This window comes from Mustela putorius, unplaced genomic scaffold (genome assembly GCF_011764305.1).
Source record: "Mustela putorius furo isolate JIRA1106 unplaced genomic scaffold, ASM1176430v1.1 tig00003909_pilon_pilon_pilon, whole genome shotgun sequence".
Taxonomy (NCBI): domain Eukaryota; kingdom Metazoa; phylum Chordata; class Mammalia; order Carnivora; family Mustelidae; genus Mustela; species Mustela putorius.
Genome location: NW_025422057.1, coordinates 39,682,128 through 39,699,876, shown reverse-complemented (window position 1 = coordinate 39,699,876; position 17,749 = coordinate 39,682,128).

Genomic DNA, 17,749 nt, shown 5'->3' with positions numbered 1-17,749 from the left:
CATGTGGCTCCTTGTCCGTCTGGGGAAAAACACAGCCCTGCAGAGTTAAGGAAGGATTTCAGTTACGGTCAGTGTAGAAACCAGCCATGCCTACAGGATGTTCTTTGTACTTTCAGGTCCCAGACACCCAACTATAGCCCACGTTGGCAGCTATAGAGAAATGCAGATATTGATCTGATGACAGTAAATGTGAGGTCATGGTAAAAAAGCATCACACCTTAGAGGAGAACTAGGAGAAAGAGGGTTCCTTCACAGAAGACTCGGGACACCCTGGTGAAAGAGAAGAGTTTTCAGGCTTCCACAGGCCATCGGCTGGCTCAGAACACAACCAACCCCCCCCCCCACCCCAGGCAGCTACCGGGCTCCCTGTGGCTTCCCGGCACCCGGTGAGCCCTGCTTTCCATCCCTCCCAGTGGCCTCAAGCCCCTGTAACCCAGAACTTCAAAAGCATCTGGGAGGTGATGAAACCACTTGGGCAAGTTGTCTCTCGCATGTGAGGAGATGGGGGATGTAAGTTTCATTTTCAGCCCAAGCTTCACTTACCAGGTTTCATTCAGAGATTACCATCACTTAGGACTCTGGAAATATTTAATCATCCTCACTGAGAACCTGAGGCTAAAAAACTTTCTTCCTGGTGTCTGGTGCCAGTTACCTTCGATGTAGTCCCTCTTTCTCAACAACCAGTTTAAGTTATTATAGACGTAGCATTCTGCTTTCATAGGAACATTTTATTCCACGAGAAATACATTTCCATTATAGTAAAATGAAAAAAGATAGGTGAGGATAAAATAAAAATTTGATAACGTTTTGTCATATTTCAATTTGGGTTTCTTTTATTTATGGCTGATTATTAAGAGATAGATGTATAGAGAAATTGATTTCACTAATTTCGGATCACATTGTATGTAACCAATTATGTATTTTTTTAACTTAATATTTTGTGTTGACCCCCTTCCTGTGTGATTAAAACACTTATCCAATCATTCTTCCTTTTTTTTTTTTTTTTAAGATTTTATTTGTCACAGAGAGAGAGAGAGAGAGCACAAACAGGGGGAGCAGCAGGGGGAGAAGCAGGCTTCCGCTGAGCAGGCAGCCCAATGCGGGATTCGATCCCAGGACTCTGGGATCATGACCTGAGCTGAAGGCAGACGCTTAACCAACTAAGCCACCCAGGTGTCCGTTGTCTAAGCATTCTATCATGAATCAGGAAATTCTTCCTTCTTGAACAATGATTCCTACTTTCATTGCCATAACTTTTTCTGCTAAGAAATAAAATTGCAAGCTTTCCCATCTGCATTCGATGCAGTAACTTCAGCTTTAAGGACTGTGGCCCCTTCTGGGGCTCTGCAGCCCCTATGTTGAGCAAGAGCTCCACCAGGCAGCGGCCTTGCCCTCCCCTGACACGCCCCAACCCAGCCCATCTTTGTGCCCTCAGAGCTGCACCCCCCAACCTGCTCTCCTTCCCTCCCTGACCAGAGAAGAAGGGCAGGTAAGGCAAGATTGTAAGATAAACTTGAGCGCACAAAGTTTCTGGGAAATGCCTGTGCCCAGGATGCTGTGCTCCAGTTTCAACCAGAGTTAAATGAGGTATGAATCAGCATTACCAGAAAAAGTCACAGAGTTACCTCTGGGTAGTCAGCCTGGGTGGTGGTGGGGGGGAGGGGGGGTTGGAGATAGCAGCAGGACTTCCATTTCTTCCATACTGTAGATGTTTTCAGTGATGGAATTTCTACTTTGTGTTGAGTGTGTATGTGTTGGGCTTAAGGGTGCTTTCTTTTCCTTCTTTTTTTAAAAAGATTTCAAAAAATTTTTACTTGAGAGAGAGAGATCACAAGTAGGCAGAGAGGCAGGCAGGGGGCGGGGGTGGGTGGGGGAAGCAGGCTCCCCGCTGAGCAGAGAGCCGGATTCGAGGCTCGATCCCAGGACACTGGGATCATGACCTGAGCTGAAGGCAGAGGCTTTAACCCACTGAGCCACCTGGACACCCCGAGGATGCTTTTCAAATAAACATTTAAAATAAAATCAGGCGCCTGGGTGGCTCAATCAGTTAAGTGTCTGCCTTCAGCTTAGGTCTTGATCTCAGAGGCCCCGGGTCAGGCTCCCTGCTCAGTGGGGAGTGTGCTTCTCTCTCTCCCTCTGCTCCTCCTTCCAGCTCCTTCTCTTCCTCTCTCCCTCTCAAATAAATAAAAAAATCAAGAATTTGAGGGGCACCTGGGTAGCTCAGTGGGTTGGGCCTCTGCCTTCGGTTCGGGTCATAGTCTTGGGGTCCTGGGATCGAGCCCTGCATCGGACTCTCTGCTCAGCGGGGAGCCTGCTTCCCCTTCTCTCTCTCTGCCTGCCTCTCTGCCTACTTGTGATCTCTCTCTCTCAAATAAATAAATAGAATCTTTTTTAAAAATCGAGAATTTGATATAGAGGTCATCTGTCCATATAACCTAGCACTTTTCTGTCATTGATTAAGCAGAGCTTTCTCTTTGGAAATGTAATCATTTTTCAGTCAAAGAAATGTGCCCAAATGCTTCTTCATCATCCTCTGTCTTATGTCTTCTTGAACATCTGTCTCCTTGCAAAGAAACAGGAAACATGGCCTGCTCCCGATTGAAGGCAAAAGCCCTCTGTGCTGCAACAAGCTAGACATCCAGGTGCCTTTTAATGCTTTTAAAATGTCACTTAATTAGCTCATATTTTAAGTTTATTAAGATGCCAAATCAATTTCATTGTGTGGCATGAGAATGTGGAAAAAAAGTGTCTCTTTAGAGAGGTCATCTTTCCTATCTTCTAATAAAATTGGAAACATACTCTCTAACTCATTAGCTATATGAAGTGAAATTCAGACTCTCTAAGCTTGTTTCTTCTAGTTTTAAAATGCAAAAAGAATGAACTTTGTAGGAGCCTCCCCGGCCTTGCTGCCTGGGGACCTGGCTGGCTATCCCCGCTCTCTTGATGGTTTCACCCTTAAAACCTTGACAAACCATACGGGACAAGTACATATCGAAGAGAACTGTGTGAAAAATCAGTTCCCAAGTGAGTGCCAGGACACTTGAGCAGTGAATATGGGGAGGGGGGCACCCATAGGACCCTGCACACCCTCGTTAGCAAAGTCTCCTCCCACAGACACCTACCCCGAAGGAATACTGGGGTTTGATGTACAAATCCCCCGTGCTTTGGGGGAGAATATCTTGGGGGACTTGTGGACACCCTATGGGGAACATGCTTCCAGGAGAAATACACGGGTGACCAAATCCAGGTGAAAGGCAAGCAAATACTGGCCCAGGTGGCTGGCATAAAGCCTAGAGAAATGTCCTTCCCAAATCGTCTGAACATTTCAAGGAAAAGAGTCGATCTATGGTTATTTGGTTATACACTTCAGTCCTGGCGGGGAGCTGATGTCCTAAAAGGAAGAGAGTCCTGAATTCTCCTTCGTGGGGGCCACAGGTCACTCCCCAGCCCGCGGAGGCCGCAGTCGGGACAGCACAGGCTGAGTGGCACTAAGAAGAAGAAACAAGAGGGTTAATGGCAGCATGGCGACCTCGGGCTGCGGAGGTGTGAGGGACGCTGTGGGGGGTGAGGGCTGGAAGGGCCAGAGGGGCCCACACTGTGCAAGACAGGCAGGCCCTTTGGGACCAACGTTCCAAGTTTACCAGGAGTGGAAATATAGATTTTTTTTTAAAGATTTTATTTATTTGACAGACAGAGATCAGAAGTAGGCAGAGAGGCAGGAGAGAGAGAAGGGGAAGCAGGCTCCCCACTGAGCAGAGAGCCTGATGTGGGGATTGATCCCAAAACCCTGAGATCATGACCTTAGCTGAAGGCAGAGGCTTAACCCACTGAGCCACCCAGGTGCCCCGGAAATCTAGATTTTTATTTGAAACTTTTGGTTTTAAAGCACAGGCTTGATTTTTTGAAAAACACAGTGCCAACCAAAAAGCAATAAGCAAAACTGAGACTACCACATCAGGTCCATTTGCAGGATAATCACCGGTTCCTGGTTGCCTGAAACCCCACCGGTTTATACCTTCCATCTGGCTGTCATTTTCCCCATAAGGAATGAGGTCACCCTTCACATGAGGCCCATGGCCCTCCAGTCCCAGTGAAACAGCTTGACCCTGCTATTTGATTATGCAAATGAAAAGCAAAGACTCTGTTTGCTGATCTCTGAAATGAAGACATTTGACAAGCTGAGCTCCTAAAAAGCCTTATTGTTCTCTGTGATTGGGTGCAAGGGGACCCAGCTGTAGGCAGCGCTGCTTCCCCCACATCACATTTCCTGTTGGGAAATGCTCCTTCTCTACATAAGGTAGGTATTAGACTCTAGGGGCCTGCATGATTATGGATGGGCCTTTTTGGAAGTATGGGTTCCTCTTTGAGTGGCTGTTCAGAAGGGGACAAGAGTGGAGACTCAGAAGCCCAAGGGGAATGGTAAGTCCCAACCATTGCTTCCCATGGGAGTATTAGGTCCAGCTGTATTACTCAAGCCCACAATATATAATATTTAGGACAAAATCTTCGGACTGCTTAAAGGAGTGCTATGATGTTTGTATTCTCTGATGTTCTCCTATGCTCTGATTTAATGAGTCTGGGATGGGCCCCAGGAGTCTGCATTTTAACACATTGGTCTATTGATTCCAGGGCACAAAAGCCAACTGCTCTCTGAGAAACGTGGGACCAGGGTGTTAGGGAAAGACCACCTCCCTACAGGGAGAGGAGGGCTCCCCCTTGAAGAGAATGGAGTCGCCCTCCTTCAGTCATGCCCTGCAGGGAAAGGAAGACCGGTGAGATGGAATGTTTCCTCCCTCTGAGCCTCTCAGATTCCAAAGAGACTTGGGAATCCTCCTGGGGTGTGAGAGAAGCTGGCCTCTGGAGCACAAAGGCAGGTTGGGGGTTAGACGGGGAAGCTTCCCGTGGCTGGTACTCCATGAATGTGACCAATGATCCCAGAGCCTCCAGCGAGCTCTTGACATCTGCGCTGTGATGTGTGGAGAGGAATCGATTCTTCTTCTCAGTCTGTGTCTACTCTTGGGCTGCAGGGAGGCTTAACGAGGGAAGGGCATATCCCCCAAGGTGTGTACAGCAGCAGCAGAGGCCTTGGAAGGCAGTGGCCTTGGAACATGCTGGGGGTGGCTCCCTATGGAAAAAAGAGCAGTGTGGGAGACCATTGGGGTGCATCCTCCCATCACTCCTGTCCAGAGAAGGGGGCACATTGAAGGGCGCTTGTCCTTAGCCACACAGGAAGACACTTCTGAGCAAACTTGGCTTTTTGTGGCCAACAGTTCAGTTGTACCCAGGAACCAAGAAGAGTCGGGCAGCATTTGGGTTATGCATACAGAAAGAAATTAAAAATAAAAATTACTTGCCCTTCTCTATGCATATCTGTTTATTAAGGACACACACTTCAATTAGTGGCTCTTTTATCTTGGATAAAAATCAATCCAGGTGCCCCTCCCTTGGCAGAAGCGGCAGACTCCAGCTCAGGGCAGCAGACAGCAGCCCCTCTGAGGACAGAGGAGGAGGGCTGACGAAAGGCCGCACCTGACTAAGGCTGGGTCAGATTTCGGCCTTGTTCAAACTGCAGACACCTTCTGTGGAGACAAGGTGGTACCCTGACCCTCCCTTGAGGGGAGGCGCCTGCGGTCAGGTGAAGCTCTGCCATTGACATGACATGTCCTATATGGGGAAGACTAGGTGGGGAGAACTCCAGCTGGAAATGTTGTACAAAGTGCCTCTTTCTCCATTAACTTTCATTTTAAACCTAAAATTGTATTTCTGAACTACAGTCATTATTTACTCCAAGTTGCACCCCAAATTCATTATGGTTTCTCACGCCTTTTAAGTCCTACCACGGACCTAGACCTTAGCCCATACACGCCCAACCTGGTTACCTACATTTCTCACAGTTCTCAAACATACACCACGCCTTTCTTGTTCCTGGCGTTTTCATGCTTTTTTCTCCTCCTGAAGTGCTCAGACTGTGTTCTCTGGCTGAAAAAATGTTGCCTAACCTTCAGGTCCCACTTACCCAACCAACCCTGCTCGAAGCCTTCCCTGGCCTCTCCCCTGTCTGGCCTGAGGCACTGGGTACAGCCTCACCGGTGGCTCCTACCGTGAGGTACTCTCTGCTGAGGAGGCTTGCTGCGTTCCCCACGCCTCTGCGGGAGGAGCTCCTCCGTCCAGACTCTCTTCTTGCCGGTCCGCTCCTGATGAGTGGAATCAAGTTCGGCAACACATCGAAGAAAAACCCAAAGTAACAGTGGTTGAAACCAGTGAGAAGCCAGAAGAAGTGGTGGTTAATGTTATGAGTCAACTTGGTGGGATACAGGGTCCCCAGATATTTGCTTAAATGTTATTTTGAGGGTGTCTGTGAGGGTGTTTCTGGTTGAGATTAACACTGGAATCTGTTGACTGCCCCCATGTACGTGGGCCTCATCCCTTCTCTGAAGGCCTGACTAGAACAGAAGGCAAGGTGAAGGAGAATGCACCCCTTGCCCCCTTTAACTCTTTGACCTGGGACATCAGTCTTGGGTGGCAATTCAGTTAGAGAACTCACTCCTCTGGTTCTCCTGGTTCTCAGGCCTCCACACTAGACTGAACTACACCACCAGCTTTCCCAGGTCTTCAGTTTGCAGAGAGCAGACTGTGGGACTTCTCGGCCTCCCTAAACCTGGGAGCCAATCCCCTATAACACATTTTTCTGAGGGGCACCTGGGTGGCTCAGTCATTAAGCGTCTGCCTTCAACTTAGGAGGTCCTGGGATTGAGCCCTGACTCAGGCTCTCTGCTCAGCAGGGAACCTGCTTCTCCTTCTCCCAATTCCCCTGCTTGTGTTCCCTCTCTTGCTGTCTCTTTCTGTGTGTCATAAAAATCTTTAAAAAATAATAATACATTTCCCCCCTCTCTCTAATGTATATATATAGATCATGAGCATACATACACTACATATATATATATATATATATATACACACACATACACACGTCCCTATACACAAATATTATAAAAATATAATGTATGTGTGTGTGTGTGTGTGTATATGTATATATATATATATACACACACACACACACAAATGCATATATATCTCCTCTTGGTCCTGTGTCTCTGGAGAAGCCTGACTAATACAGCAGTCCAGGCTGTGGTTGCCCCTCCAGAGACCTGAACTCCATCGACCTCATCGTCCCAACATCTTAACATCAAGCCTCCTGTAGCTACCAGGTCATGCAGCAGGCAGCCAGAAAGAGAAGGGGCCAAGAAGAGGGGTCTTCCCCTGCCTGAGCAGGGAGCCCAACCACACGGGGCTCCATCTCAGGACCCTAGGATCATGACTTGAGCTGAAGGCAGACTCGCTTACAGACTTCACCGACCGAGCCACCCAGGTGCCCCTCCCCTTCTTTTTAAGAAGAATTCTCAGAAGCTTCACAGGATCCTTCATTCACATGGCCAAACCTTGCTGCAAAAGGAACAGGGAAATAGGGATGTTCAGCCAAGCAGTAGCATGCTCTAGAACATCTTATTATTAAAAAGACAGAACAGTAATGTAAGGCCTCAGCCACACGTGGGCACAAAGCCACATGCTCACAGGATGTCTGCTAGATGCATTAAAGGCGACTCAGTCATCCTGGGAGGCTCATCATGCCCCGTCTTATGACAAGCTGAGTGTCATAGTTCTGGGAATATTTCTAGGAAGTTCAAAAGCTCTCTCCTCGTATCTCCTACCTCCTACTAGAGGCTACTGGCAGACTCATCATAAAACATCAACTCTCCCTAAAGTAATCTATAAATGTCATGTTAAATTAAATTAAAATGCCAACAGGCCTTTTTAGAAACAAGAACTGATTTATAAAGTTTATATTGAAATATAAAAAAATCAGTGGTGAAAAATAGAATAGAAATCTGAAATGGACAAACAGAGGAATGTAGGGTATGAGAAAGGGCTTTTCCAATCAGTGGAGAAAAAGAGTGTTTCTTCTAGAATTGTTGTAGACAACTGGGTGGCCATCTGGACAAAATCTGGTTTCCTATTCAACTTTATCTAGAATAAATTCCAGGCAGATCCATTATTTAAATGTAGTAAATAAAATCACAAACATGAAATATTTTTTTAAACTTGTAATCAAGAAGGCCTTTTTAAGTGTGACTCAAAACCCAAAGACAGAGAAGAACACAAAAAATAAATTCAGCTCCATAAGAACAGAAACAATTTTGTGGTTTTTAAAAAATGCAAACAACACTGAAGTTAAAATATAGGTAGTGAAAAGTATTTTCAACTTGTATCTTCAGTTTAAACAGAGCTTCCACAAATCAATGAGAAAAAAGACCAGAAACCCAACAGAGAAGGCACCTGGGTGGCTCAGTGGGCTGAGCCTCTGCCTTCGGCCCAGGTCATGATCTCAGGGTTCTAGGATCAAGCCCTGCATCGGGCTCTCTGCTCAGCAGGGCACCTGCTTCTCCCACTCTCTCACTGCCTGCTTCTCTGCCCACTTGTGGTCTCTCTCTCTCTGTCAAATAAATAAATAAAATCTTAAAAAGAAAGAAAGAAACCCAACAGAAAAAAAGGCAAAGGACACAGAGAGACAATTCACAGAAAAGGAAATACATAGGGTCCTTAAACATGGGAAAAGATATCTAACCTCACATTAGATTCTTCTGATCCAAAAGATACACATTCACACATATGAATTTCTACATGTACGAAAATTCTTTACAGGATGGCTTATCATAACAACATGTCCACTCACAAGGGACAGATTTGATAAACCACACACTTCATTCATAGAATAGAGTCCTGTGTGTCCTAGAAGAAGACAGATCTTTGGAATACTGTAATGGAAGGATCGCCTACATACATTGTTTAAGTAAAAAAATCATGGAACGTATGACTCAGAAAAGTATATATACTATGCTACAATTTGTGGGAAAAAAGAGAAAGAACCTATGTATAAACGTATATATACACATACATACATAAACATGTGCATAAAACACCAAGAAGCAGGATGTAGCTATGTCTAGATTGGGAGGCCTGGGGTAGCAGAAGGACAGCAGTGAAAGGGAGACCTTTTCATCACACAGCCTTTTTACCTATTAAATTTGTATTTAAATTTAAATTTGTATATATGATATTACCGACTCAAAAATAGAAATTTTTTCAAAAATTGCCTTTTAAAAAATAAAGCACTTAGGTTTGGATTAACAGAGAAGCCAGAGCCTAGCACAGCAGAGGGTCTTGGGAGACATGAAAAACAAGAATTAGGGGCACCTGGGTGGCTCAGCCATAAAAAGGAATGAAGTGCTGTTACATACTAAGATGTAGATAAACTTTGAAAACATTATGCTACGTGAAGAACGTCAATTATAAACAACCACATCATATATGATTCCATTCCTATGAACTGTCCGAGAAAGCAACTAGAGAGAGAGAAAGTACATTAGTGGCCACATAGGGCAGCAGGTTGGAGAAGTAAGGGTGGGATATTGTATGGAGTTTCTTTGACATAATGAAAATATTCTGTAATCGATTGTGATCATGGCTATCCAGGTCAGTGAATAAACTGAAAACCATTGAATTGTACACCTTAAATGGGTGAATTGTATGACAGGTGAATCATACATCCATAAAACTGTTGCCAGAAAAAGGTCAATTGTCTCTTTCCTCCAAACTATTTGAATAATTTTAAAAAAGAACAAGATACTGTATACATCTACCTATAGGGGCTCGTCTTGCAAAGATGTGCATATCGTATGGACTCGTGTGAACTCATGTGGACAATTGTGCCATGTGTGTACAGTGTGCATACATACACTTGCACAAGGACAAGTACGTCAGGACCTTTCACCAGGTTTCCCTGAGAAACGTAAATAGGAGGGAAAGTTTCTCTTTTACCTTATATACTTCTATGTTGTTTGAATTTTTTACAATGAGCACTTGCTATTTTGTTAGTAAACAATATAAAGAAGAAAAGGCAAAAAAGTGATCTCCTTTAGAGCCCTACACAGTAAGTATTGTCTCTTACTGGGTGGGAAGACCGAGTCCCAGCAGAGGTGAGGGCTCTCTTACATAGGCAAGAGGTGGCCTCGCCTGGGTGCAGAGAGCTCACCCATAGGACCCTGAGCCTAAACAATCCGCCTCCATCCCCTCATTGCTGGAATGGACCTCATGCTATTGCTGTATTTTTCCTCAAACAGGCCTCCTGGGAGTCGACTTCCACAACAGTGGTTGACAACACTAACCTAGTGAAAGGGCCCATGTGAAATTAACCAGGTTTGTGCAACACACTTCAAAGTTCACCAAAATTAAGCGAGAGCCTAAGTAACACCAAAGGAGAGACTCAGAGCAGCTGGTGATCAGGCTCCAAGGCTTGACTGATTCTTGTCTTTAAAATGTTCCAGTCATTTAAATACTCATTAGGAATTCAGCATCACTGGGGAACTGTATTAAATGAGCTAAAAGAGCTAAATACCACAATTCACAGCGGAAAAATATGCAAACTACTTGTTGATTGTTGTATTTTCTGAAGCAAGCCCCGGAGTGGCACCAAAGCCAGGCAGCCCCCTGGCATTTAAATTGTGTGTGCCTTCTCAGAAGGAGAGACGTTTATTTTCCCTTGTTCTGAAAAATGTTTCCAAGGCATCTAATAGTAGTTCAGTGGTTTTCTGTAGAAATTAAAAAAAAAAAAAAAAAAAAAAAAAACTTGCCTTGGCAAAAAGTGCTTATTAGGACACAGGACTGGTTGCTGACGATTTCTTAGCATCTCCTTTTGGGGATCAGTTGACCTACTGGAGAAAACTGTCTCCCTAGGTTCTAGGTGTCTGGAAAATCTCTGGAACTGTGGGGCCGAGGAGACTTGGCTCTCCCCTGTGTGGGGAATAGTGGCTTTTCACTTCTGCTGCCTCCCTGCCCCCTTCCTCAGTTAATAGCTCTGTTGTTTGAGGAACCCACTTCTCCCCTGCCCTTAGCCTGTGGGGTCCAACTGGGATGCCCCTCTTTCCTCTGCGGCATCTGAAGGCATCAAGGCCAACTAATCAGAGCACAGCACCCCCAGGCCATAGGGACTGCCTTTTCTTAGGTCAGAGTGAGTTTGGATCCCTATCACTTGGAACCAAAATGGTGTTCACCAGCTCAGCCACCAAACACAACAGTGGGTGCTTGGAAAAAGAGCCAAGGCTATAGCATCTAAGAGCATCTGGGGAATCTGTGTCACCTCTCACCCAGGCCCTGGGGCAGCTCCCTGCAGCTCCGGGCACACGCCCCTCCAGTGTAGGACTTGGCCTTCCCACCTCTGCAACAGATGACTCGTCACTCACTTTATCTTCCTCTTAGGGCACTCCCAAATAAACCCACTCACCCAGGGGAGACCATGCGCACAGTAGAATTAATGGAAGCTTTCCTAGGAGAGAGGGGAAGGCTTCTGTCACGTACCCCACAGCAATGACTTCAGAAGTCTTCATCACGTGTCTGCACTCCCCAAGGCTCTTCTCTGTCCCCTCTGGCCTGGCACATCCTTCTCCTCCTTGCCCCCCAACTCCCAAGGGCTCTGCAACCTCCCCCCTACAGAAGCAAACACTTTTCTATTTTCTCAGGCGGCAAACTCCTCCAGGCAAACAAGGACCGTAGGCCTTGAGGCTTCGCTGCGGTACCTGTTTTAAGAGAGGAAACCATACGGTGCTCATCATGGATGTTAATGAGCTCTCAGCAACCTGGGAGCTAATGAGACTTGCTATCCAGATTTTTTAAAACAGTATTTCACAGGGTGAGGGAACTTGCTCCTGGCCACGAGGCTGGCAGGGGGCAGAGTTGGGCCTCAAACCCACTCCGCCTGTGCAATCCGGATGAGGCTAAGCAGCTGGTGTGGACAAGCCGGGTGCTGACGGACAAGGGAGACAGGCAATGGAGGGGTCCAAGAATGCTCGGCTCTGCTTCATTAAATGAGAAGGCGTCCAAACATGTTAGGGCTTTGGGCAAAGGTACAGCAATATGTGTGGTGGCGTTTTTCCTGAGAAAAATGATTGTAACATTGATATGTTTGGGAAAATTGCACGTTTCCCAATTTGTTGTTCAGTGTGTCACCGTGAATGTGGCTATTTTCCAGACAGCCTGACTTGCTCATAACATGAGTTATGCCCGCCCCGGCATGTAGACTCACAGCACGGATGGCCCTTTTGTTGTTTAAAGCGCACGTTTCAATCAGCTGTGAGATCCAAGCAAAAGGTCGCCCCCCCCAACCCCCAGCTGGGCAGCCCTCTCCAGGGCACTGGCTTCCCCCAACTTCAGGGACAGCCTTTTTTCCAAATCTCCTTTTGACTGTAGAGTCCTCTGCACAACTCGCTGGGTTGTCCAGACACTTAGAACGGGCCTTCAAGGGAAGGGGTTGGGGGTCCCTCCTGGTTATAGATCCCCCCCCACTGTCCCAGCTCTGACCGGGCCCCAAGTGGTTGCTGTATAAATTAAATCTCCCCTTACAACAATAAAAAGAAGTGTCCCCCAATCCCTTCCCTGAACAAGACAACCTTGGGAACACAGGTTGGAGAAAATGCTTTGCAGGTTGGTCAGATAGAAACATGTGTACCATTTTACGGACTTGGAGCACAGAAAAAAGAAAACATGGCTTTTTTTTTTTTTTTTCTTTTTGTCAGCAACACCATAGGCAGAGTTCAGTTTGGAGGTTCAGAGTCTGGGTGTGAATGCTAGCCTCCTCTCTCAGGAGCTGTATGGACGAAAAATAACTCAACCTCACAATCCTCAGTTTTTTCATTGAGAAAATGGGAGAGGTACTAACGCCTTCCTGATCGGACTGGTATGAGGATAAAAATGAAAGAAAGACTCTAAGGAGCGGAGGGATCCTGGCACGCTGATAAGCCATCAGCCATACTGACAAGCCATCAGTAAATGTGAGGTCTTACTATTCCTTATTATGATCCTGAGTGTCTATTTTTGTTCAAGGGACATATATTCTTTTCCCATCAAGAAAAAGATGAAGAATGGTTTTTAAGATCCTCTGAAACAAAGCAGCAGCATCTGTTTTCTTCGGCTTTTCTTTTGGGCCCAGTGATTCTGAGAAGGAAGTGGCTGCAGGGTGTTTTCATTTTGCACTTCAGCTGGAAATAAAGGCGACAGGCAGCATGGAAGGCGGACAATTTGTAACACAGTTCGACTCTGGCCTCTGATGTTTGAGAATTCCTGCTTATGGCAAAATTTCCCTGGGGTATTCAAAATGAAAACAGCTCACAGTATCTCCTCTCACTCCCCACGTATGGAGGAAACCTAGTGAGCCCTGCTGGCCTCACACGGACTGACCTGGTCAGACATTAAACAAGCACCACAGACTGAGCTCTCTTAGGTGCTCTCCCTGCACTGTCTTAAGGTTCAGTCAAGGGTATGAAAATGCACTTGAGTCCGGAGGCAGTGTGATTCAGTGGCTCAGGATAAGAATACCAGACCCCAGCCAACTGCATGCAATTCCCAGCTATGTGACCTCTGGGGTCCTGTCACATTTTTAGATATGGTGAACAATGCTCCTATGAACATGGGTGTATGAATAGCTCCTTGAGACCCTGATTTCATTCTTTTGAAATATATACCCAGAAATGGAATTACTAGATCATACGGCAATTCTATTTTAAATTTTTTGAGGAACTGCCATACTGTTTTCACAACGGCTATACCATTTTACATTCCTACCAAAAATGCACAAGGGTTTTAATTTTCCCACATCCCTGCCAACACTTGTTATTTTCTTTTTTTCTTTTAAAGATTTATGTATTTGGAGGGGGGTGCAGTGGGAGAGGGAGAGAGAGTCTTAAGCTGACTCTGTGCCAAGCACACAGCTGAGCATGGGGCTTAAACTCACCACCCTGAGGTCAAAACCTGAGCTGAAACCAAGAGTCAGACTTTCAACCAGCTGTGTCCCCCAGGCACCCCTTTCTTTTTTTAATGATCACCATTCTAGTGAGTGTGAAATGATGTCTGTTGTAGTTTTACTTTGCATTTTGATCAATAATTTTATGCTAGTAAGTTCAACAACTTGGTGAAATGGACAAATTCTTTAAAAGACCTTTAAAAGACTCTGCTAGGATTGTCATAATAAAGTACCAAGACTGGATATCTTAAACAATATAAGTTTATTTTTCCATAACTCTGGAGGCTAGAAGTCCAAGATCAAGATATCAGCAGGGTTGGTTTCTTTTGAGGCCTCTCTCCTTGGCCTATAGATGGTCACCTTTTTCCAATGTCTTCACATGGTCTTTCTCTAAACCTGTGCCCTCGCTTTTATTTATTTATTTATTTATTTATTTATTTGAGAGAGAGAGAGAGAGAGAGTGTGTGTGTGTGTGTGTGTGTGTGTGTGTGTGCACACAAGCAGGAGGAACAGAGAGAGAGGGAGAGAGAATCCCAAGCAGACTCCCAGCTGAACTGGAGCCCTATGTGGGTCTTGATCCCAGGACTCTGAGATCACCACCTGAACTGAAACCAAGAGTGGGTCGTTCAACCAACTGCACCACCTAGGCACCCCCTAATCTCCTCTTCTTATAAAGACACCAGTTATATTTGATTGGGGCCCACCCTAATGTCTCATTTTCACTTAATTATCTCATCAAAGGCCAGATCTCTCAATATAGTCCCATTCTGAAATATCAAGGGTTATGACTTCAACATTTTAATTTGTAGGGAACACAATTTAGCTCATAACAAATTACCAAAGCTCACTCAAGAGAAAACAGATAATGTGAGTAGCCCTAAATTTATTAAAGAAATTGAATTCATGGGCTGTCTAGCTGGCTCAGTTGGTTAAGCACCCAGCTCTTGGTTTCTGCTCAGGTCATGATCTCAGGGTCATGAGATGGCACCCCACATCAGGCTCTGTTCTCAGTGCAGTATCTGCTTGGGGTTCTCTCTCTCCTTCTACCGCTCCTCCTCCTCCTCTCCCTTCTCCCAAATAAATGAAATCTGTAGTTTAAACCTTTCCACAAAAACAAAAACAAAAGAACTTCAAGCTCAAGTGTCTTCACTGGTTAATTCTACTCAAGTATTTAAGGAAGAATTAATGCTATACCTACACAATCTCATCCAGAAAACAAGAGATGATGGAACACTGATATTAAAACCTGACAAAGACACTACAAGAAAGAAAGCTGCAGAACTATATCCCTCAAAAGCACAGATACAAAAATCCTAAACCAAAATTTTAACAAATCAAGTCCATCGATATGTAAATAGGTAACATACCCTGGGAAAATGGGCTTATTCCAGGAATACAAAGTTGACTTAATATTCAAAAGTCAATCAATCTACCATATTAGCAGATTAAGAAAAAAATTATATGATCTTTCAATAAATGAGAGAAGAATTGCAAAAGTCCTATATCCCTCCCTTATAAAAACTCTCAGCAAACCAGAATAGAAGAAATTTTGCTGACCTGATAAAAAGTACCCAAGAAAATATTTTGATTAACATCATGCTTAATGATGAAAGACTAAATACTTTCTTTCTAAGAACAGGAATAAGGCAAATTCTTACAACTTCTATTCAACATATTATAGGAGGCCCTAGCCAGTGCAATAAGGCAAGAAAAATAAACAAAATGTGTAAATATTACAAAGGAAGATATAAGACTCTATTTGCAGATGACATGATTATCTTTGTAAAAATCCAAGATCTATTTTTAAAAGCCACTAGAACTAATAAGCATAACGTCATATAAAAATAAATTGTATTCCAATATAAACAATGAAAAAGCACAAATCAAAAAACTCTAATACCATTTTTGATGGCTAAAAAATTTTCACAGATAAACTTAAATATGTATATAATATTCTTTACACTGAAAAACTACAGAATATTGCTGAGTAAAATATAAAGATATAAATAAATGGAACATAGATATAGAACATATTTATGGATTGGGAGGTTTTTTCCTAAAACTGATACACACATTTGACAGAATCCCATTCAAAATCCCAGCAGATTTCCAGTATAGTCTATACCAAGCCCAAATTAGGTAGTGTTCTTTGTTCTTCCTTTTCAGTGTTCTTTGGACTAAGTATTTACATATAAATTTTAGAATCAACTTGTCAATTTCCACGAAACAGTTTAATTTGGGTGGGGATTGTACAGAATATAGATTGATTTGGGTAGAACTGATTCTTAACAATATTAAAATTTCTAATCTATGAACATGGTAGAACTCTTAATTTATTAGATCTACTTTAATTATCAGTAGTATACATTAAGTCTTACTTATCTTTTCATATTCTTGATGCCATGTAATTGACTATACATAGAAAAAGCTGCAAAGTTAATTCAATGAATAAAGGACAGTCTTTTTAACAGATGATACAGGATCAATTGGGTATCATATAGAAAATACTAAAGCTTGACCCTTTTTTCACACCACCTGCAAAGTAATTCAAAATGTGTGTTTATAGACTTAAATTTAAAACTATGGTCTAGGGGTTCCTGGGTGGCTCAGTTGGTTAAGTGGCTGCTTTGGGCTCAGGTCATGATCCCAGAGTCCTGGGATCGAGGCCCATATCCTGCTCCCTGCTCAGGGGAGAGCCTGCTTCTCCCTCTCCCTCTGCCTGCTGCTCTGCCTACCTGTGCTCTCTCTCTCTCAAATAAATAAATAAAATCTATTTTAAAAAATAAATAAAAGTAAAACTATGGTCTAAGAGAAAATCTTTGTGACATTAGTTTAAAGAACAATTTTTTACAGGACATAAAAATATGCAATATCAGCCATAGATTGATGATATTTGTAAAACATGTATCTGATAAAGGACTTGTATCCAAATCCTTATAGGATTTGGATAACACAACTTGATAACAGGGAGCAAACAATTCATTTTTTAATGAACTTGTTTTTGTTATACCTGTACATTTGCATGCAGTTGTAAGAAATAGATCTTGTGTAGCCTTTATCCAGTTTCCACAATGATAACATCTTGCACAACTATAGCATAGTATCACAGCCACAGCTCTGACATTGTACTGTCCAAGAACATCTCCATCATAAGACTCCCCCATATTTTCTCCTCCCGGGACCCCTATCCCATGCGAGTCAGAACTGTGGGATCTATGCGTATCCCATGTCTCTTTAAAGCATTCTTTTAAATACATCTTTGTTCATTGTTCTACATTCTTTGGAGAATTCCTTGGCCTTATCTCCAAATGTAATATTTTGCATTTCAGCTGTGTCCCTTCTGCTATTCAGAACATCTACTGAAGTTATCATGGCAATATTTGGTATTTCCTAAATATCTAAATAGTCATTTTTTAAAATAGACTGTTACTGCTTCATAGTAGCAATATCCTCCTTGCCCTCTGAAGTTATTACAGTTCATGTAAAGCTTGTGTTTGTTCCACAAGTGCCATTTTACTTCCCAGAATTGGCTCTTATGTTTATAGAGTTTGGACCCCTCGTCTCGAGAAGCTGGCTTTCCTCAGTTCAGGATCTCGGCAGCTGGTCTTCATCAGCCTTTGCACAGTCTTTCTACACTGAGAGTGAGGAAGGGGCAACGTGTGCTACAGGTGGACACCCAACCATTCACCTCCGGAGCATGAAGGCTCTCTGCTCAGCCCAACTGAGCCTCCTCCAGGAGGTCTTCCTTGATTCTCACAGCCCTCTGAACTTACCTCCAATATAAGTCTTTTACTTAGGCCCCAGCATCTAGCACAGAGTACTAATTAAGTACTCAAAGAAGCGATAAATGAATAAATGCTTAGTAGAAAGCAAGACATCCTTCTTCTGCTGCACCTTCCC